The sequence below is a fragment of the Phalangium opilio genome, unplaced genomic scaffold (genome assembly GCF_054372755.1).
Source record: "Phalangium opilio isolate 3A_F unplaced genomic scaffold, DU_Popi_V2 ptg000046l_1, whole genome shotgun sequence".
Taxonomy (NCBI): Eukaryota; Metazoa; Arthropoda; class Arachnida; order Opiliones; family Phalangiidae; genus Phalangium; species Phalangium opilio.
This window is the reverse complement of record NW_028324169.1, coordinates 2,042,170-2,062,899: the sequence shown is the minus strand read 5'-3', so window position 1 is coordinate 2,062,899 and position 20,730 is coordinate 2,042,170. Positions and strand designations below refer to the sequence as shown.

The 20,730-nt window shown below is 42.9% G+C and overlaps 23 non-coding genes across 23 annotated transcripts; all 23 read right to left on the bottom strand.

The window, feature by feature from the left end:
* Positions 1-70: 70 nt before the first annotated feature.
* Positions 71-143, bottom strand: TRNAI-AAU (transfer RNA isoleucine (anticodon AAU)). The gene has a single exon. It is a non-coding gene; the product is annotated as a tRNA-Ile (tRNA).
* Positions 144-207: 64 nt separating this feature from the next.
* Positions 208-280, bottom strand: TRNAG-ACC (transfer RNA glycine (anticodon ACC)). The gene has a single exon. It is a non-coding gene; the product is annotated as a tRNA-Gly (tRNA).
* Positions 281-483: 203 nt separating this feature from the next.
* On the bottom strand, positions 484-556 carry TRNAI-AAU (transfer RNA isoleucine (anticodon AAU)). Its single transcript has one exon. It is a non-coding gene; the product is annotated as a tRNA-Ile (tRNA).
* A 616-nt stretch (positions 557-1,172) lies between these two features.
* TRNAI-AAU (transfer RNA isoleucine (anticodon AAU)) lies at positions 1,173-1,245 on the bottom strand. The gene has a single exon. It is a non-coding gene; the product is annotated as a tRNA-Ile (tRNA).
* Positions 1,246-1,309: 64 nt separating this feature from the next.
* TRNAG-ACC (transfer RNA glycine (anticodon ACC)) lies at positions 1,310-1,382 on the bottom strand. Its single transcript has one exon. It is a non-coding gene; the product is annotated as a tRNA-Gly (tRNA).
* A 203-nt stretch (positions 1,383-1,585) lies between these two features.
* On the bottom strand, positions 1,586-1,658 carry TRNAI-AAU (transfer RNA isoleucine (anticodon AAU)). The gene has a single exon. It is a non-coding gene; the product is annotated as a tRNA-Ile (tRNA).
* Positions 1,659-1,998: 340 nt separating this feature from the next.
* On the bottom strand, positions 1,999-2,071 carry TRNAI-AAU (transfer RNA isoleucine (anticodon AAU)). Its single transcript has one exon. It is a non-coding gene; the product is annotated as a tRNA-Ile (tRNA).
* Positions 2,072-2,687: 616 nt separating this feature from the next.
* TRNAI-AAU (transfer RNA isoleucine (anticodon AAU)) lies at positions 2,688-2,760 on the bottom strand. The gene has a single exon. It is a non-coding gene; the product is annotated as a tRNA-Ile (tRNA).
* A 64-nt stretch (positions 2,761-2,824) lies between these two features.
* Positions 2,825-2,897, bottom strand: TRNAG-ACC (transfer RNA glycine (anticodon ACC)). Its single transcript has one exon. It is a non-coding gene; the product is annotated as a tRNA-Gly (tRNA).
* Positions 2,898-3,100: 203 nt separating this feature from the next.
* On the bottom strand, positions 3,101-3,173 carry TRNAI-AAU (transfer RNA isoleucine (anticodon AAU)). The gene has a single exon. It is a non-coding gene; the product is annotated as a tRNA-Ile (tRNA).
* Positions 3,174-3,651: 478 nt separating this feature from the next.
* On the bottom strand, positions 3,652-3,724 carry TRNAV-AAC (transfer RNA valine (anticodon AAC)). Its single transcript has one exon. It is a non-coding gene; the product is annotated as a tRNA-Val (tRNA).
* A 617-nt stretch (positions 3,725-4,341) lies between these two features.
* TRNAV-AAC (transfer RNA valine (anticodon AAC)) lies at positions 4,342-4,414 on the bottom strand. Its single transcript has one exon. It is a non-coding gene; the product is annotated as a tRNA-Val (tRNA).
* Positions 4,415-4,478: 64 nt separating this feature from the next.
* Positions 4,479-4,551, bottom strand: TRNAA-AGC (transfer RNA alanine (anticodon AGC)). Its single transcript has one exon. It is a non-coding gene; the product is annotated as a tRNA-Ala (tRNA).
* Positions 4,552-5,858: 1,307 nt separating this feature from the next.
* On the bottom strand, positions 5,859-5,931 carry TRNAI-AAU (transfer RNA isoleucine (anticodon AAU)). Its single transcript has one exon. It is a non-coding gene; the product is annotated as a tRNA-Ile (tRNA).
* A 340-nt stretch (positions 5,932-6,271) lies between these two features.
* TRNAI-AAU (transfer RNA isoleucine (anticodon AAU)) lies at positions 6,272-6,344 on the bottom strand. The gene has a single exon. It is a non-coding gene; the product is annotated as a tRNA-Ile (tRNA).
* Positions 6,345-7,236: 892 nt separating this feature from the next.
* Positions 7,237-7,309, bottom strand: TRNAV-AAC (transfer RNA valine (anticodon AAC)). The gene has a single exon. It is a non-coding gene; the product is annotated as a tRNA-Val (tRNA).
* A 64-nt stretch (positions 7,310-7,373) lies between these two features.
* Positions 7,374-7,446, bottom strand: TRNAA-AGC (transfer RNA alanine (anticodon AGC)). The gene has a single exon. It is a non-coding gene; the product is annotated as a tRNA-Ala (tRNA).
* Positions 7,447-7,925: 479 nt separating this feature from the next.
* On the bottom strand, positions 7,926-7,998 carry TRNAV-AAC (transfer RNA valine (anticodon AAC)). Its single transcript has one exon. It is a non-coding gene; the product is annotated as a tRNA-Val (tRNA).
* A 478-nt stretch (positions 7,999-8,476) lies between these two features.
* TRNAV-AAC (transfer RNA valine (anticodon AAC)) lies at positions 8,477-8,549 on the bottom strand. The gene has a single exon. It is a non-coding gene; the product is annotated as a tRNA-Val (tRNA).
* A 202-nt stretch (positions 8,550-8,751) lies between these two features.
* TRNAI-AAU (transfer RNA isoleucine (anticodon AAU)) lies at positions 8,752-8,824 on the bottom strand. The gene has a single exon. It is a non-coding gene; the product is annotated as a tRNA-Ile (tRNA).
* Positions 8,825-9,168: 344 nt separating this feature from the next.
* Positions 9,169-9,241, bottom strand: TRNAV-AAC (transfer RNA valine (anticodon AAC)). Its single transcript has one exon. It is a non-coding gene; the product is annotated as a tRNA-Val (tRNA).
* Positions 9,242-9,306: 65 nt separating this feature from the next.
* TRNAV-AAC (transfer RNA valine (anticodon AAC)) lies at positions 9,307-9,379 on the bottom strand. The gene has a single exon. It is a non-coding gene; the product is annotated as a tRNA-Val (tRNA).
* Positions 9,380-10,823: 1,444 nt separating this feature from the next.
* TRNAV-AAC (transfer RNA valine (anticodon AAC)) lies at positions 10,824-10,896 on the bottom strand. Its single transcript has one exon. It is a non-coding gene; the product is annotated as a tRNA-Val (tRNA).
* Positions 10,897-20,730: the final 9,834 nt, after the last annotated feature.

Sequence of the window (20,730 nt, the reverse complement as noted above, 5' to 3'; positions counted from 1 at the left end):
GATACATGTTAATATAAAGTTTTCTAAGAGATCCAGCTTATAACTATGTATAATCACGATGGTCAAAAAATGTATCTATCAGGGCTCGAACCTGGGACCTTCCGCGTATTAGGCGGACGTGCTAACCACTGCACCATAGATACGTGTTAATTTAAGTTTTCGAAGAGATCTAGCTTATTACTATGTCTAATCACGATGGTCCAAACATGTATCTATCAGGGCTCGAACCTGGGACCTTCCGCGTGGTAGGCGGGCGTGATAACCACTACACCATATATACTTGGCTATTGGGAGTTTTCGAAGAGATCTACCTTATTATTATGTCTAATCACGATGGTCAAAACATATCCCTACCAGCGCTCAAACCTGGGACCTTCAGCGTGTTAGGCAGACGTGACAACCACTACACCATAGATACGTGTTAATATAAAGTTTTCTAAGAGATCCAGCTTATAACTATGTATAATCACGATGGTCAAAACATGTATCCATCAGGGCTCGAACCTGGGACCTTCCGCGTATTAGGCGGACGTGCTAACCACTGCACCATAGATACGTGTTAATTTAAGTTTTCGAAGAGATCTAGCTTATTACTATGTCTAATCACGATGGTCATAACATGTATCTATCAGGGCTCGAACCTGACACTTTCCGCGTGTTGGGCGGACGTGATAACCACTACACCATAGATACTTGGTTATTGTGAGTTTTCGAAGAGATCTACCCTATTATTATGTCTAATCACGATGGTCAAAACATATCCCTACCAGCGCTCAAACCTGGGACCTTCAGCGTGTTAGGCGGACGTGATAACCACTACACCATAGATACTTGGCTATTGTGAGTTTTCGAAGAGATCTACCTTATTATTATGTCTAATCACGATGGTCCAAACATGTATCTATCAGGGCTCGAACCTGGGACCTTCCGCGTGTTAAGCGGACGTGATAACCACTACACCATATATACTTGGCTATTGGGAGTTTTCGAAGAGATCTACCTTATTATTATGTCTAATCACGATGGTCAAAACATATCCCTACCAGCGCTCAAACCTGGGACCTTCAGCGTGTTAGGCAGACGTGATAACCGCTACACCATAGATACATGTTAATATAAAGTTTTCTAAGAGATCCAGCTTATAACTATGTATAATCACGATGGTCAAAAAATGTATCTATCAGGGCTCGAACCTGGGACCTTCCGCGTATTAGGCGGACGTGCTAACCACTGCACCATAGATACGTGTTAATTTAAGTTTTCGAAGAGATCTAGCTTATTACTATGTCTAATCACGATGGTCCAAACATGTATCTATCAGGGCTCGAACCTGGGACCTTCCGCGTGGTAGGCGGGCGTGATAACCACTACACCATATATACTTGGCTATTGGGAGTTTTCGAAGAGATCTACCTTATTATTATGTCTAATCACGATGGTCAAAACATATCCCTACCAGCGCTCAAACCTGGGACCTTCAGCGTGTTAGGCAGACGTGACAACCACTACACCATAGATACGTGTTAATATAAAGTTTTCTAAGAGATCCAGCTTATAACTATGTATAATCACGATGGTCAAAACATGTATCCATCAGGGCTCGAACCTGGGACCTTCCGCGTATTAGGCGGACGTGCTAACCACTGCACCATAGATACGTGTTAATTTAAGTTTTCGAAGAGATCTAGCTTATTACTATGTCTAATCACGATGGTCATAACATGTATCTATCAGGGCTCGAACCTGACACTTTCCGCGTGTTGGGCGGACGTGATAACCACTACACCATAGATACTTGGTTATTGTGAGTTTTCGAAGAGATCTACCCTATTATTATGTCTAATCACGATGGTCCAAACATGTCCCTACCAGGGCTCGAACCTGGGACCTTCAGCGTGTTAGGCAGACGTGACAACCACTACACCATAGATACGTGTTAATATAAAGTTTTCTAAGAGATCCAGCTTATAACTATGTATAATCACGATGGTCAAAACATGTATCCATCAGGGCTCGAACCTGGGACCTTCCGCGTATTAGGCGGACGTGCTAACCACTGCACCATAGATACGTGTTAATTTAAGTTTTCGAAGAGATCTAGCTTATTACTATGTCTAATCACGATGGTCATAACATGTATCTATCAGGGCTCGAACCTGACACTTTCCGCGTGTTGGGCGGACGTGATAACCACTACACCATAGATACTTGGTTATTGTGAGTTTTCGAAGAGATCTACCCTATTATTATGTCTAATCACGATGGTCAAAACATATCCCTACCAGCGCTCAAACCTGGGACCTTCAGCGTGTTAGGCGGACGTGATAACCACTACACCATAGATACTTGGCTATTGTGAGTTTTCGAAGAGATCTACCTTATTATTATGTCTAATCACGATGGTCCAAACATGTATCTATCAGGGCTCGAACCTGGGACCTTCCGCGTGTTAAGCGGACGTGATAACCACTACACCATATATACTTGGCTATTGGGAGTTTTCGAAGAGATCTACCTTATTATTATGTCTAATCACGATGGTCAAAACATATCCCTACCAGCGCTCAAACCTGGGACCTTCAGCGTGTTAGGCAGACGTGATAACCGCTACACCATAGATACATGTTAATATAAAGTTTTCTAAGAGATCCAGCTTATAACTATGTATAATCACGATGGTCAAAAAATGTATCTATCAGGGCTCGAACCTGGGACCTTCCGCGTATTAGGCGGACGTGCTAACCACTGCACCATAGATACGTGTTAATTTAAGTTTTCGAAGAGATCTAGCTTATTACTATGTCTAATCACGATGGTCCAAACATGTATCTATCAGGGCTCGAACCTGGGACCTTCCGCGTGGTAGGCGGGCGTGATAACCACTACACCATATATACTTGGCTATTGGGAGTTTTCGAAGAGATCTACCTTATTATTATGTCTAATCACGATGGTCAAAACATATCCCTACCAGCGCTCAAACCTGGGACCTTCAGCGTGTTAGGCAGACGTGACAACCACTACACCATAGATACGTGTTAATATAAAGTTTTCTAAGAGATCCAGCTTATAACTATGTATAATCACGATGGTCAAAACATGTATCCATCAGGGCTCGAACCTGGGACCTTCCGCGTATTAGGCGGACGTGCTAACCACTGCACCATAGATACGTGTTAATTTAAGTTTTCGAAGAGATCTAGCTTATTACTATGTCTAATCACGATGGTCATAACATGTATCTATCAGGGCTCGAACCTGACACTTTCCGCGTGTTGGGCGGACGTGATAACCACTACACCATAGATACTTGGTTATTGTGAGTTTTCGAAGAGATCTACCCTATTATTATGTCTAATCACGATGGTCCAAACATGTCCCTACCAGGGCTCGAACCTGGGACCTTCCGCGTGTTAGGCGGACGTGATAACCACCACACCATAGATACGTGTTAATATAAAGTTTTCGAAGAGATCTAGCTTATAACTATGTCTAATCACGTTGGTCAAAACATGTATCTATCAGGGCTCGAACCTGACACCTTCCGCGTGTTAGGCGGGCGTGATATCCACTACATCATACATACTTGGTTATTATGAGTTTTCGAAGAGATCTACCTTATTATTATGTCTAATCACGATGGTCAAAACATGTATCTACCAGGGCTCGAACCTGGGACCTTCCGCGTGTTAGGCGGACGTGATAACCACCACACCATAGATACGTGTTAATATAAAGTTTTCGAAGTGATCCAGCTTATTACTATGTCTAATCACGATGGTCAAAACATGTTTCTGTCAGGGCTCGAACCTGACACCTTCCGCGTGTTAGGCGGATGTGATAACCACTACACCATAGATAATTGGCTATTGTAAGTTTTCGAAGAGATCTACCTTATTATTATGTCTAATCACGATGGTCAAAACATGTCCCTACCAGCGCTCAAACCTGGGACCTTCCGCGTGTTAGGCAGACGTAATAACCACTACTCCATATATACGTGTTAATATAAGGTTTTCGAAGAGATCCAGCTTATTACTATGTCTAATCACGATGGTCCAAACATGTATCTATCAGGGCTCGAACCTGACACCTTTCGCGTGTTAGGCGGACGTGATAACCACTACACCATATATACTTGGCTATTGGGAGTTTTCGAAGAGATCTACCTTATTATTATGTCTAATCACGATGGTCAAAACTTGTCCCTACCAGCGCTCAAACCTGGGACCTTCCGCGTGTTAGGCAGACGTGGTAACCACTACACCATAGATACGTGTTAATACAAAGTTTTCTAAGAGATCCAGCTTATAACCATGTCTAATCACGATGGTCAAAACATGTATCTATCAGGGCTCGAACCTGGGACCTTCCGCGTGTTAGGCGGACGTGATAACCACTACACCATAGATACGTGTTAATTTAAGTTTTCGAAGAGATCTAGCTTATTACTATGTCTAATCACGATGGTCCAAACATGTATCTATCAGGGCTCGAACCTGACACCTTCCGCATGCTGGGCGGACGTGATAACCACTACACCATAGATACTTGGCTATTGTGAGTTTTCGAAGAGATCTACCTTATTATTATGTCTAATCACGATGGTTAAAACATGTCCCTACCAGCGCTCAAACCTGGGACCTTCCGCGTGTTAGGCAGACGTAATAACCACTACACCATAGAAACGTGTTAATATAAGGTTTTCGAAGAGATCCAGCTTATTACTATGTCTAATCACGATGGTCCAAACATGTCCCTACCAGGGCTCGAACCTGGGACCTACCGCGTGTTAGGCGGACGTGGTAGCCACTACACCATAGATACGTGTTAATATAAAGTTTTCGAAAAGATATAGCTTATAACTATGTCTAATCAGGTTGGTCAAAACATGTATTTATCAGGGCTCGAACCTGACACCATCCGCGTGTTAGGCGGACGTGATAACCACTACATCATATATACTTGGTTATTATGAGTTTTCGAAGAGATCTACCTTATTATTATGTCTAATCACGATGGTCAAAACATGTATCTACCAGGGCTCGAACCTGGGAACTTCCGCGTGTTAGGCGGACATGATAACTACCACACCATAGACACGTGTTAATATAAAGTTTTCGAAGAGATCCAGCTTATTACTATGCCTAATCACGATGGTCCAAACATGTATCTACCAGGGCTCGAACCTGGGACCTTCCGCGTGTTAGGCAGACGTGATAACCACTACTCCATAGATACGTGTTAATATAAGGTTTTCGAAGAGATCCAGCTTATTACTATGTCTAATCACGATGGTCCAAACATGTATCTATCAGGGCTCGAACCTGACACCTTTCGCGTGTTAGGCGGACGTGATAACCACTACACCATATATACTTGGCTATTGGGAGTTTTCGAAGAGATCTACCTTATTATTATGTCTAATCACGATGGTCAAAACATATCCCTACCAGCGCTCAAACCTGGGACCTTCAGCGTGTTAGGCGGACGTGATAACCACTACACCATAGATACTTGGCTATTGTGAGTTTTCGAAGAGATCTACCTTATTATTATGTCTAATCACGATGGTCCAAACATGTATCTATCAGGGCTCGAACCTGGGACCTTCCGCGTGTTAAGCGGACGTGATAACCACTACACCATATATACTTGGCTATTGGGAGTTTTCGAAGAGATCTACCTTATTATTATGTCTAATCACGATGGTCAAAACATATCCCTACCAGCGCTCAAACCTGGGACCTTCAGCGTGTTAGGCAGACGTGATAACCGCTACACCATAGATACGTGTTAATATAAAGTTTTCTAAGAGATCCAGCTTATAACTATGTATAATCACGATGGTCAAAAAATGTATCTATCAGGGCTCGAACCTGGGACCTTCCGCGTATTAGGCGGACGTGCTAACCACTGCACCATAGATACGTGTTAATTTAAATTTTCGAAGAGATCTAGCTTATTACTATGTCTAATCACGATGGTCCAAACATGTATCTATCAAGGCTCGAACCTGGGACCTTCCGCGTGGTAGGCGGGCGTGATAACCACTACACCATATATACTTGGCTATTGGGAGTTTTCGAAGAGATCTACCTTATTATTATGTCTAATCACGATGGTCAAAACATATCCCTACCAGCGCTCAAACCTGGGACCTTCAGCGTGTTAGGCAGACGTGACAACCACTACACCATAGATACGTGTTAATATAAAGTTTTCTAAGAGATCCAGCTTATAACTATGTATAATCACGATGGTCAAAACATGTATCCATCAGGGCTCGAACCTGGGACCTTCCGCGTATTAGGCGGACGTGCTAACCACTGCACCATAGATACGTGTTAATTTAAGTTTTCGAAGAGATCTAGCTTATTACTATGTCTAATCACGATGGTCATAACATGTATCTATCAGGGCTCGAACCTGACACTTTCCGCGTGTTGGGCGGACGTGATAACCACTACACCATAGATACTTGGTTATTGTGAGTTTTCGAAGAGATCTACCCTATTATTATGTCTAATCACGATGGTCCAAACATGTCCCTACCAGGGCTCGAACCTGGGACCTTCCGCGTGTTAGGCGGACGTGGTAGCCACTACACCATAGATACGTGTTAATATAAAGTTTTCGAAGAGATCTAGCTTATAACTATGTCTAATCACGTTGGTCAAAACATGTTTCTGTCAGGGCTCGAACCTGACACCTTCCGCGTGTTAGGCGGATGTGATAACCACTACACCATAGATAATTGGCTATTGTAAGTTTTCGAAGAGATCTACCTTATTATTATGTCTAATCACGATGGTCAAAACATGTCCCTACCAGCGCTCAAACCTGGGACCTTCCGCGTGTTAGGCAGACGTAATAACCACTACTCCATATATACGTGTTAATATAAGGTTTTCGAAGAGATCCAGCTTATTACTATGTCTAATCACGATGGTCCAAACATGTATCTATCAGGGCTCGAACCTGACACCTTTCGCGTGTTAGGCGGACGTGATAACCACTACACCATATATACTTGGCTATTGGGAGTTTTCGAAGAGATCTACCTTATTATTATGTCTAATCACGATGGTCAAAACTTGTCCCTACCAGCGCTCAAACCTGGGACCTTCCGCGTGTTAGGCAGACGTGGTAACCACTACACCATAGATACGTGTTAATACAAAGTTTTCTAAGAGATCCAGCTTATAACCATGTCTAATCACGATGGTCAAAACATGTATCTATCAGGGCTCGAACCTGGGACCTTCCGCGTGTTAGGCGGACGTGATAACCACTACACCATAGATACGTGTTAATTTAAGTTTTCGAAGAGATCTAGCTTATTACTATGTCTAATCACGATGGTCCAAACATGTATCTATCAGGGCTCGAACCTGACACCTTCCGCATGCTGGGCGGACGTGATAACCACTACACCATAGATACTTGGCTATTGTGAGTTTTCGAAGAGATCTACCTTATTATTATGTCTAATCACGATGGTTAAAACATGTCCCTACCAGCGCTCAAACCTGGGACCTTCCGCGTGTTAGGCAGACGTAATAACCACTACACCATAGAAACGTGTTAATATAAGGTTTTCGAAGAGATCCAGCTTATTACTATGTCTAATCACGATGGTCCAAACATGTCCCTACCAGGGCTCGAACCTGGGACCTACCGCGTGTTAGGCGGACGTGGTAGCCACTACACCATAGATACGTGTTAATATAAAGTTTTCGAAAAGATATAGCTTATAACTATGTCTAATCAGGTTGGTCAAAACATGTATTTATCAGGGCTCGAACCTGACACCATCCGCGTGTTAGGCGGACGTGATAACCACTACATCATATATACTTGGTTATTATGAGTTTTCGAAGAGATCTACCTTATTATTATGTCTAATCACGATGGTCAAAACATGTATCTACCAGGGCTCGAACCTGGGACCTTCCGCGTGTTAGGCGGACATGATAACCACCACACCATAGATACGTGTTAATATAAAGTTTTCGAAGAGATCCAGCTTATTACTATGTCTAATCACGATGGTCAAAACATGTATCTATCAGGGCTCGAACCTGACACCTTCCGCGTGTTGGGCGGACGTGATAACCACTACACCATAGATACGTGTTAATTTAAGTTTTCGAAGAGATCTAGCTTATTACTATGTCTAATCATGATGGTCATAACATGTATCTATCAGGGCTCGAACCTGACACCTTCCGCGTGTTGGGCGGACGTGATAACCGCTACACCATAGATACTTGGCTATTGTGAGTTTTCGAAGAGATCTACCTTATGATTATGTCTAATCACGATGGTCAAAACATGTCCCTACCAGCGCTCAAACCTGGGACCTTCAGCGTGTTAGGCAGACGTGATAACCACTACACCATAGATACGTGTTAATATAAGGTTTTCGAAGAGATCCAGCTTATAACTATGTCTAATCACGATGGTCAAAACATGTATCTATCAGGGCTCGAACCTGGGACCTTCCGCGTGTTAGGCGGACGTGATAACCACTACACCATAGATACGTGATAATTTAAGTTTTTGAAGAGATCTAGCTTATTACTATGTCTAATCACGTTGGTCAAAACATGTATCTATCAGGGCTCGAACCTGACACCTTCCGCGTGTTAGGCGGACGTGATAACCACTACATCATATATACTTGGTTATTTTGAGTTTTCGAAGAGATCTACCTTATTATTATGTCTAATCACGATGGTCAAAACATGTCCCTACCAGGGCTCGAACCTGGGACCTTCCGCGTATTAGGCAGACGTGATAACCACTACACCATAGATACGTGTTAATATAAGGTTTTCGAAGAGATCCAGCTTATTACTATGTCTAATCACGATGATCCAAACATGTATCTATCAGGGGTCGAACCTGGGATCTTCCGCGAGTAAAGCGGACGTGATAACCACTACACCATAGATACTTGGCTATTGGGAGTTTTAGAAGAGATCTACCTTATTATTATATCTAATCACGATGGTCAAAACATGTCCCTACCAGCGCTCAAACCTGGGACCTTCCGCGTGTAAAGCAGACGTGATAACCACTACACCATAGATACTTGGTTATTGTGAGTTTTCGAAGAGAAATACCTTATTATTATTATGTCTAATCAGGATGGTCGAAATATGTATCTACCAGGGCTCGAACCTGGGACCTTCCGCGTGTTAGGCGGACGTGATAACCACTACACCATAGATACTTGGTTATTGTGAGTTTTCGAAGAGATCTACTTTATTATTATGTCTAATCACGATGGTCTAAACATGTATCTACCAGGGCTCGAACCTGGGACCTTCCGCGTGTTAGGCGGACGTGATAACCACTACACTGTAGATACGTGTTAATATAAAGTTTTCGAAGAGATCTAGCATATAACTATGTCTAATCACGATGGTCAAAACACTTATCTATCAGGGCTCGAACCTGAGACCTTCCGCGTGTAAAGCGAACGTGATAACCACTACACCATAGATACTTGGTTATTCTGAGTTTTCGAAGAGATCTACCTTATTATTATGTCTAATCACGATGGTCAAAACATGTCCCTACCAGCGCTCAAACCTGGAACCTTCCGCGTGTTAGGCAGACGTGATAACCACCACACCATAGATACGTGTTAATATAAAGTTTTCGAAGAGATTCAGCTTATTACTATGTCTAATCACGACGGTCAAAACATGTATCTATCAGAGCTCGAACCTGACACCTTCCAAGTGTTAGGCGGACGTGATAACCACTACACCATAGATACTTGGTTATTGTGAGTTTTCGAAGATATCTACCTTATTATTATGTCTAATCACGATGGTCAAAACATGTATCTACCAGGGCTCGAGACTGGGACCTTCCGCGTGTTAGGCGGACGTGATAACCACCACACCATAGATACTTGATTATTGTGAGTTTTCGAAGAGATCTACCTTATTATTATGTCTATTCACGATGGTCAAAACATGTCCCTACCAGGGCTCGAACCTGGGACCTTCCGCGAGTTAGGCGGACGTGGTAGCCACTACACCATAGATACGTGTTAATATAAAGTTTTCGAAGAGATCTAGCTTATAACTATGTCTAATCACGATGGTCCAAACATATCCCTACCAGGGCTCGAACCTGGGACCTTCCGCGTGTTATGCGGACGTGATAACCACTACACCATTGATACTTGGCTATTGTAAGTTTTCGAAGAGATCTACCTTATAATTATGTCTAATCACGATGGTCAAAACATGTCCCTACCAGCGCTCAAACCTGGGACCTTCCGGGCGTTAGGCAGACGTGATAACCACTACACCATAGATACGTGTTAATGTAAGGTTTTCGAAGAGATCCAGCTTATTACTATGTCTAATCACGATGGTCCAAACATGTATCTATCAGGGCTCGAACCTGACACCTTTCGCGTGTTAGGCGGACGTGATAACCACTACACCATAGATACGTGTTAACTTAAGTTTTCGAAGAGATCTAGCTTATTACTATGTCTAATCACGATGGTCATAACATGCATCTATCAGGGCTCGAACCTGACACCTTCCGCGTGTTGGGCTGACGTGATAACCACTACACCATAGATACTTGGCTATTGTGAGTTTTCGAAGAGATCTACCTTATTATTATGTCTAGTCACGATGGTTAAAACATGTATCTATCAGGGCTCGAACCTGACACCTTCCGCGTGTTGGGCGGACGTGATAACCACTACACCATAGATACTTGGTTATTGTGAGTTTTCGAAGAGATCTACTTTATTATTATGTCTAATCACGATGGTCTAAACATGTATCTACCAGGGCTCGAACCTGGGACCTTCCGCGTGTTAGGCGGACGTGATAACCACTACACTGTAGATACGTGTTAATATAAAGTTTTCGAAGAGATCTAGCATATAACTATGTCTAATCACGATGGTCAAAACACTTATCTATCAGGGCTCGAACCTGAGACCTTCCGCGTGTAAAGCGAACGTGATAACCACTACACCATAGATACTTGGTTATTCTGAGTTTTCGAAGAGATCTACCTTATTATTATGTCTAATCACGATGGTCAAAACATGTCCCTACCAGCGCTCAAACCTGGAACCTTCCGCGTGTTAGGCAGACGTGATAACCACCACACCATAGATACGTGTTAATATAAAGTTTTCGAAGAGATTCAGCTTATTACTATGTCTAATCACGACGGTCAAAACATGTATCTATCAGAGCTCGAACCTGACACCTTCCAAGTGTTAGGCGGACGTGATAACCACTACACCATAGATACTTGGTTATTGTGAGTTTTCGAAGATATCTACCTTATTATTATGTCTAATCACGATGGTCAAAACATGTATCTACCAGGGCTCGAGACTGGGACCTTCCGCGTGTTAGGCGGACGTGATAACCACCACACCATAGATACTTGATTATTGTGAGTTTTCGAAGAGATCTACCTTATTATTATGTCTATTCACGATGGTCAAAACATGTCCCTACCAGGGCTCGAACCTGGGACCTTCCGCGAGTTAGGCGGACGTGGTAGCCACTACACCATAGATACGTGTTAATATAAAGTTTTCGAAGAGATCTAGCTTATAACTATGTCTAATCACGATGGTCCAAACATATCCCTACCAGGGCTCGAACCTGGGACCTTCCGTGTGTTATGCGGACGTGATAACCACTACACCATTGATACTTGGCTATTGTAAGTTTTCGAAGAGATCTACCTTATAATTATGTCTAATCACGATGGTCAAAACATGTCCCTACCAGCGCTCAAACCTGGGACCTTCCGGGCGTTAGGCAGACGTGATAACCACTACACCATAGATACGTGTTAATGTAAGGTTTTCGAAGAGATCCAGCTTATTACTATGTCTAATCACGATGGTCCAAACATGTATCTATCAGGGCTCGAACCTGACACCTTTCGCGTGTTAGGCGGACGTGATAACCACTACACCATAGATACGTGTTAACTTAAGTTTTCGAAGAGATCTAGCTTATTACTATGTCTAATCACGATGGTCATAACATGCATCTATCAGGGCTCGAACCTGACACCTTCCGCGTGTTGGGCTGACGTGATAACCACTACACCATAGATACTTGGCTATTGTGAGTTTTCGAAGAGATCTACCTTATTATTATGTCTAGTCACGATGGTTAAAACATGTATCTATCAGGGCTCGAACCTGACACCTTCCGCGTGTTGGGCGGACGTGATAACCACTACACCATAGATACTTGGTTATTGTGAGTTTTCGAAGAGATCTACCCTATTATTATGTCTAATCACGATGGTCAAAACATGTCCCTTCCAGCGCTCAAACCTGGGACCTTCCGCGTGTTAGGCAGACGTGATAACCACTACACCATAGATACTTGGCTATTGTGAGTTTTCGAAGAGATCTACCTTATTATTATGTCTAATCACGATGGTTAAAACAAGTATCTATCAGGGCTCGAACCTGACACCTTCCGCGTGTTAGGCGGACGTGATAACCACTACACCATAGATACTTGGCTATTGTGAGTTTTCGAAGAGATCTACCTTATTATTATGTCTAATCTCGATGGTCAAAACATGTCCCTTCCAGCGCTCAAACCTGGGACCTTCCGCGTGTTAGGCAGACGTGATAACCACTACACCATAGATACGTGTTAATATAAGGTTTTCGAAAAGATCCAGCTTATTACTATGTCTAATCACGATGGTCCAAACATGTATCTACCAGGGCTCGAACCTGGGACCTTCCGCGAGTTAGGCGGACGTGATAACCACTACACCATATATACTTGGCTATTGGGAGTTTTCGAAGAGATCTACCTTATTATTATGTCTAATCACGATGGTCAAAACATATCCCTACCAGCGCTCAAACCTGGGACCTTCATCGTGTTAGGCAGACGTGATAACCACTACACCATAGATACGTGTTAATATAAAGTTTTCTAAGAGATCCAGCTTATAACCATGTCTAATCACAATGGTCAAAACATGCATCTATCAGGGCTCGAACCTGGGACCTTCCGCGTGTTAGTCGGACGTGATAAACACTACACCATAGATACGTGTTAATTTAAGTTTTCGAAGAGATCTAGCTTATTACTATGTCTAATCACGATGGTCATAACATGCATCTATCAGGGCTCGAACCTGACACCTTCCGCGTGTTGGGCGGACGTGATAACCACTACACCATAGATACTTGGCTATTGTGAGATTTCGAAGAGATCTACCCTATTATTATGTCTAATCACGATGGTTAAAACATGTATCTATCAGGGCTCAAACCTGGGACCTTCCGCGTGTTAGGCAGACGTGATAACCACTACACCATAAATACTTGGCTATTGTGAGTTTTCGAAGAGATCTACCTTATTATTATGTCTAATCACGATGGTTAAATCAAGTATCTATCAGGGCTCGAACCTGACACCTTCCGCGTGTTAGGCGGACGTGATAACCACTACACCATAGATACTTGGCTATTGTGAGTTTTCGAAGAGATCTACCTTATTATTATGTCTAATCTCGATGGTCAAAACATGTCCCTTCCAGCGCTCAAACCTGGGACCTTCCGCGTGTTAGGCAGACGTGATAACCACTACACCATAGATACGTGTTAATATAAGGTTTTCGAAGAGATCCAGCTTATTACTATGTCTAATCACGATGGTCCAAACATGTATCTACCAGGGCTCGAACCTGGGACCTTCCGCGAGTTAGGCGGACGTGATAACCACTACACCATATATACTTGGCTATTGGGAGTTTTCGAAGAGATCTACCTTATTATTATGTCTAATCACGATGGTCAAAACATATCCCTACCAGCGCTCAAACCTGGGACCTTCAGCGTGTTAGGCAGACGTGATAACCACTACACCATAGATACGTGTTAATATAAAGTTTTCTAAGAGATCCAGCTTATAACCATGTCTAATCACAATGGTCAAAACATGCATCTATCAGGGCTCGAACCTGGGACCTTTCGCGTGTTAGGCGGACGTGATAAACACTACACCATAGATACGTGTTAATTTAAGTTTTCGAAGAGATCTAGCTTATTACTATGTCTAATCACGATGGTCATAACATGCATCTATCAGGGCTCGAACCTGACACCTTCCGCGTGTTGGGCGGACGTGATAACCACTACACCATAGATACTTGGCTATATTGAGTTTTCGAAGAGATCTACCTTATTATTATGTCTAATCACGATGGTTAAAACATGTATCAACCAGGGCTCGAACCTGACACCTTCCGCGTGTTGGGCGGACGTGATAACCACTACACCATAGATACTTGGTTATTGTGAGTTTTCGAAGAGATCTACCCTATTATTATGTCTAATCACGATGGTCAAAACATGTCCCTTCCAGCGCTCAAACCTGGGACCTTCCGCGTGTTAGGCAGACGTGATAACCACTACACCATAGATACTTGGCTATTGTGAGTTTTCGAAGAGATCTACCTTATTATTATGTCTAATCACGATGGTTAAAACAAGTATCTATCAGGGCTCGAACCTGACACCTTCCGCGTGTTAGGCGGACGTGATAACCACTACACCATAGATACGTGTTAATATAAAGTTTTCTAAGAGATCCAGCTTATAACCATGTCTAATCACAATGGTCAAAACATGCATCTATCAGGGCTCGAACCTGGGACCTTCCGCGTGTTAGTCGGACGTGATAAACACTACACCATAGATACGTGTTAATTTAAGTTTTCGAAGAGATCTAGCTTATTACTATGTCTAATCACGATGGTCATAACATGCATCTATCAGGGCTCGAACCTGACACCTTCCGCGTGTTGGGCGGACGTGATAACCACTACACCATAGATACTTGGCTATTGTGAGATTTCGAAGAGATCTACCCTATTATTATGTCTAATCACGATGGTTAAAACATGTATCTATCAGGGCTCAAACCTGGGACCTTCCGCGTGTTAGGCAGACGTGATAACCACTACACCATAAATACTTGGCTATTGTGAGTTTTCGAAGAGATCTACCTTATTATTATGTCTAATCACGATGGTTAAAACAAGTATCTATCAGGGCTCGAACCTGACACCTTCCGCGTGTTAGGCGGACGTGATAACCACTACACCATAGATACTTGGCTATTGTGAGTTTTCGAAGAGATCTACCTTATTATTATGTCTAATCTCGATGGTCAAAACATGTCCCTTCCAGCGCTCAAACCTGGGACCTTCCGCGTGTTAGGCAGACGTGATAACCACTACACCATAGATACGTGTTAATATAAGGTTTTCGAAGAGATCCAGCTTATTACTATGTCTAATCACGATGGTCCAAACATGTATCTACCAGGGCTCGAACCTGGGACCTTCCGCGAGTTAGGCGGACGTGATAACCACTACACCATATATACTTGGCTATTGGGAGTTTTCGAAGAGATCTACCTTATTATTATGTCTAATCACGATGGTCAAAACATATCCCTACCAGCGCTCAAACCTGGGACCTTCAGCGTGTTAGGCAGACGTGATAACCACTACACCATAGATACGTGTTAATATAAAGTTTTCTAAGAGATCCAGCTTATAACCATGTCTAATCACAATGGTCAAAACATGCATCTATCAGGGCTCGAACCTGGGACCTTTCGCGTGTTAGGCGGACGTGATAAACACTACACCATAGATACGTGTTAATGTAAGGTTTTCGAAGAGATCCAGCTTATTACTATGTCTAATCACGATGGTCCAAACATGTATCTATCAGGGCTCGAACCTGACACCTTTCGCGTGTTAGGCGGACGTGATAACCACTACACCATAGATACGTGTTAACTTAAGTTTTCGAAGAGATCTAGCTTATTACTATGTCTAATCACGATGGTCATAACATGCATCTATCAGGGCTCGAACCTGACACCTTCCGCGTGTTGGGCTGACGTGATAACCACTACACCATAGATACTTGGCTATTGTGAGTTTTCGAAGAGATCTACCTTATTATTATGTCTAGTCACGATGGTTAAAACATGTATCTATCAGGGCTCGAACCTGACACCTTCCGCGTGTTGGGCGGACGTGATAACCACTACACCATAGATACTTGGTTATTGTGAGTTTTCGAAGAGATCTACCCTATTATTATGTCTAATCACGATGGTCAAAACATGTCCCTTCCAGCGCTCAAACCTGGGACCTTCCGCGTGTTAGGCAGACGTGATAACCACTACACCATAGATACTTGGCTATTGTGAGTTTTCGAAGAGATCTACCTTATTATTATGTCTAATCACGATGGTTAAAACAAGTATCTATCAGGGCTCGAACCTGACACCTTCCGCGTGTTAGGCGGACGTGATAACCACTACACCATAGATACTTGGCTATTGTGAGTTTTCGAAGAGATCTACCTTATTATTATGTCTAATCTCGATGGTCAAAACATGTCCCTTCCAGCGCTCAAACCTGGGACCTTCCGCGTGTTAGGCAGACGTGATAACCACTACACCATAGATACGTGTTAATATAAGGTTTTCGAAAAGATCCAGCTTATTACTATGTCTAATCACGATGGTCCAAACATGTATCTACCAGGGCTCGAACCTGGGACCTTCCGCGAGTTAGGCGGACGTGATAACCACTACACCATATATACTTGGCTATTGGGAGTTTTCGAAGAGATCTACCTTATTATTATGTCTAATCACGATGGTCAAAACATATCCCTACCAGCGCTCAAACCTGGGACCTTCATCGTGTTAGGCAGACGTGATAACCACTACACCATAGATACGTGTTAATATAAAGTTTTCTAAGAGATCCAGCTTATAACCATGTCTAATCACAATGGTCAAAACATGCATCTATCAGGGCTCGAACCTGGGACCTTCCGCGTGTTAGTCGGACGTGATAAACACTACACCATAGATACGTGTTAATTTAAGTTTTCGAAGAGATCTAGCTTATTACTATGTCTAATCACGATGGTCATAACATGCATCTATCAGGGCTCGAACCTGACACCTTCCGCGTGTTGGGCGGACGTGATAACCACTACACCATAGATACTTGGCTATTGTGAGATTTCGAAGAGATCTACCCTATTATTATGTCTAATCACGATGGTTAAAACATGTATCTATCAGGGCTCAAACCTGGGACCTTCCGCGTGTTAGGCAGACGTGATAACCACTACACCATAAATACTTGGCTATTGTGAGTTTTCGAAGAGATCTACCTTATTATTATGTCTAATCACGATGGTTAAATCAAGTATCTATCAGGGCTCGAACCTGACACCTTCCGCGTGTTAGGCGGACGTGATAACCACTACACCATAGATACTTGGCTATTGTGAGTTTTCGAAGAGATCTACCTTATTATTATGTCTAATCTCGATGGTCAAAACATGTCCCTTCCAGCGCTCAAACCTGGGACCTTCCGCGTGTTAGGCAGACGTGATAACCACTACACCATAGATACGTGTTAATATAAGGTTTTCGAAGAGATCCAGCTTATTACTATGTCTAATCACGATGGTCCAAACATGTATCTACCAGGGCTCGAACCTGGGACCTTCCGCGAGTTAGGCGGACGTGATAACCACTACACCATATATACTTGGCTATTGGGAGTTTTCGAAGAGATCTACCTTATTATTATGTCTAATCACGATGGTCAAAACATATCCCTACCAGCGCTCAAACCTGGGACCTTCAGCGTGTTAGGCAGACGTGATAACCACTACACCATAGATACGTGTTAATATAAAGTTTTCTAAGAGATCCAGCTTATAACCATGTCTAATCACAATGGTCAAAACATGCATCTATCAGGGCTCGAACCTGGGACCTTTCGCGTGTTAGGCGGACGTGATAAACACTACACCATAGATACGTGTTAATTTAAGTTTTCGAAGAGATCTAGCTTATTACTATGTCTAATCACGATGGTCATAACATGCATCTATCAGGGCTCGAACCTGACACCTTCCGCGTGTTGGGCGGACGTGATAACCACTACACCATAGATACTTGGCTATATTGAGTTTTCGAAGAGATCTACCTTATTATTATGTCTAATCACGATGGTTAAAACATGTATCAACCAGGGCTCGAACCTGACACCTTCCGCGTGTTGGGCGGACGTGATAACCACTACACCATAGATACTTGGTTATTGTGAGTTTTCGAAGAGATCTACCCTATTATTATGTCTAATCACGATGGTCAAAACATGTCCCTTCCAGCGCTCAAACCTGGGACCTTCCGCGTGTTAGGCAGACGTGATAACCACTACACCATAGATACTTGGCTATTGTGAGTTTTCGAAGAGATCTACCTTATTATTATGTCTAATCACGATGGTTAAAACAAGTATCTATCAGGGCTCGAACCTGACACCTTCCGCGTGTTAGGCGGACGTGATAACCACTACACCATAGATACGTGTTAATATAAAGTTTTCTAAGAGATCCAGCTTATAACCATGTCTAATCACAATGGTCAAAACATGCATCTATCAGGGCTCGAACCTGGGACCTTCCGCGTGTTAGTCGGACGTGATAAACACTACACCATAGATACGTGTTAATTTAAGTTTTCGAAGAGATCTAGCTTATTACTATGTCTAATCACGATGGTCATAACATGCATCTATCAGGGCTCGAACCTGACACCTTCCGCGTGTTGGGCGGACGTGATAACCACTACACCATAGATACTTGGCTATTGTGAGATTTCGAAGAGATCTACCCTATTATTATGTCTAATCACGATGGTTAAAACATGTATCTATCAGGGCTCAAACCTGGGACCTTCCGCGTGTTAGGCAGACGTGATAACCACTACACCATAAATACTTGGCTATTGTGAGTTTTCGAAGAGATCTACCTTATTATTATGTCTAATCACGATGGTTAAAACAAGTATCTATCAGGGCTCGAACCTGACACCTTCCGCGTGTTAGGCGGACGTGATAACCACTACACCATAGATACTTGGCTATTGTGAGTTTTCGAAGAGATCTACCTTATTATTATGTCTAATCTCGATGGTCAAAACATGTCCCTTCCAGCGCTCAAACCTGGGACCTTCCGCGTGTTAGGCAGACGTGATAACCACTACACCATAGATACGTGTTAATATAAGGTTTTCGAAGAGATCCAGCTTATTACTATGTCTAATCACGATGGTCCAAACATGTATCTACCAGGGCTCGAACCTGGGACCTTCCGCGAGTTAGGCGGACGTGATAACCACTACACCATATATACTTGGCTATTGGGAGTTTTCGAAGAGATCTACCTTATTATTATGTCTAATCACGATGGTCAAAACATATCCCTACCAGCGCTCAAACCTGGGACCTTCAGCGTGTTAGGCAGACGTGATAACCACTACACCATAGATACGTGTTAATATAAAGTTTTCTAAGAGATCCAGCTTATAACCATGTCTAATCACAATGGTCAAAACATGCATCTATCAGGGCTCGAACCTGGGACCTTTCGCGTGTTAGGCGGACGTGATAAACACTACACCATAGATACGTGTTAATTTAAGTTTTCGAAGAGATCTAGCTTATTACTATGTCTAATCACGATGGTCATAACATGCATCTATCAGGGCTCGAACCTGACACCTTCCGCGTGTTGGGCGGACGTGATAACCACTACACCATAGATACTTGGCTATATTGAGTTTTCGAAGAGATCTACCTTATTATTATGTCTAATCACGATGGTTAAAACATGTATCAACCAGGGCTCGAACCTGACACCTTCCGCGTGTTGGGCGGACGTGATAACCACTACACCATAGATACTTGGTTATTGTGAGTTTTCGAAGAGATCTACCCTATTATTATGTCTAATCACGATGGTCAAAACATGTCCCTTCCAGCGCTCAAACCTGGGACCTTCCGCGTGTTAGGCAGACGTGATAACCACTACACCATAGATACTTGGCTATTGTGAGTTTTCGAAGAGATCTACCTTATTATTATGTCTAATCACGATGGTTAAAACAAGTATCTATCAGGGCTCGAACCTGACACCTTCCGCGTGTTAGGCGGACGTGATAACCACTACACCATAGATACGTGTTAATATAAAGTTTTCTAAGAGATCCAGCTTATAACCATGTCTAATCACAATGGTCAAAACATGCATCTATCAGGGCTCGAACCTGGGACCTTCCGCGTGTTAGTCGGACGTGATAAACACTACACCATAGATACGTGTTAATTTAAGTTTTCGAAGAGATCTAGCTTATTACTATGTCTAATCACGATGGTCATAACATGCATCTATCAGGGCTCGAACCTGACACCTTCCGCGTGTTGGGCGGACGTGATAACCACTACACCATAGATACTTGGCTATTGTGAGATTTCGAAGAGATCTACCCTATTATTATGTCTAATCACGATGGTTAAAACATGTATCTATCAGGGCTCAAACCTGGGACCTTCCGCGTGTTAGGCAGACGTGATAACCACTACACCATAAATACTTGGCTATTGTGAGTTTTCGAAGAGATCTACCTTATTATTATGTCTAATCACGATGGTTAAAACAAGTATCTATCAGGGCTCGAACCTGACACCTTCCGCGTGTTAGGCGGACGTGATAACCACTACACCATAGATACTTGGCTATTGTGAGTTTTCGAAGAGATCTACCTTATTATTATGTCT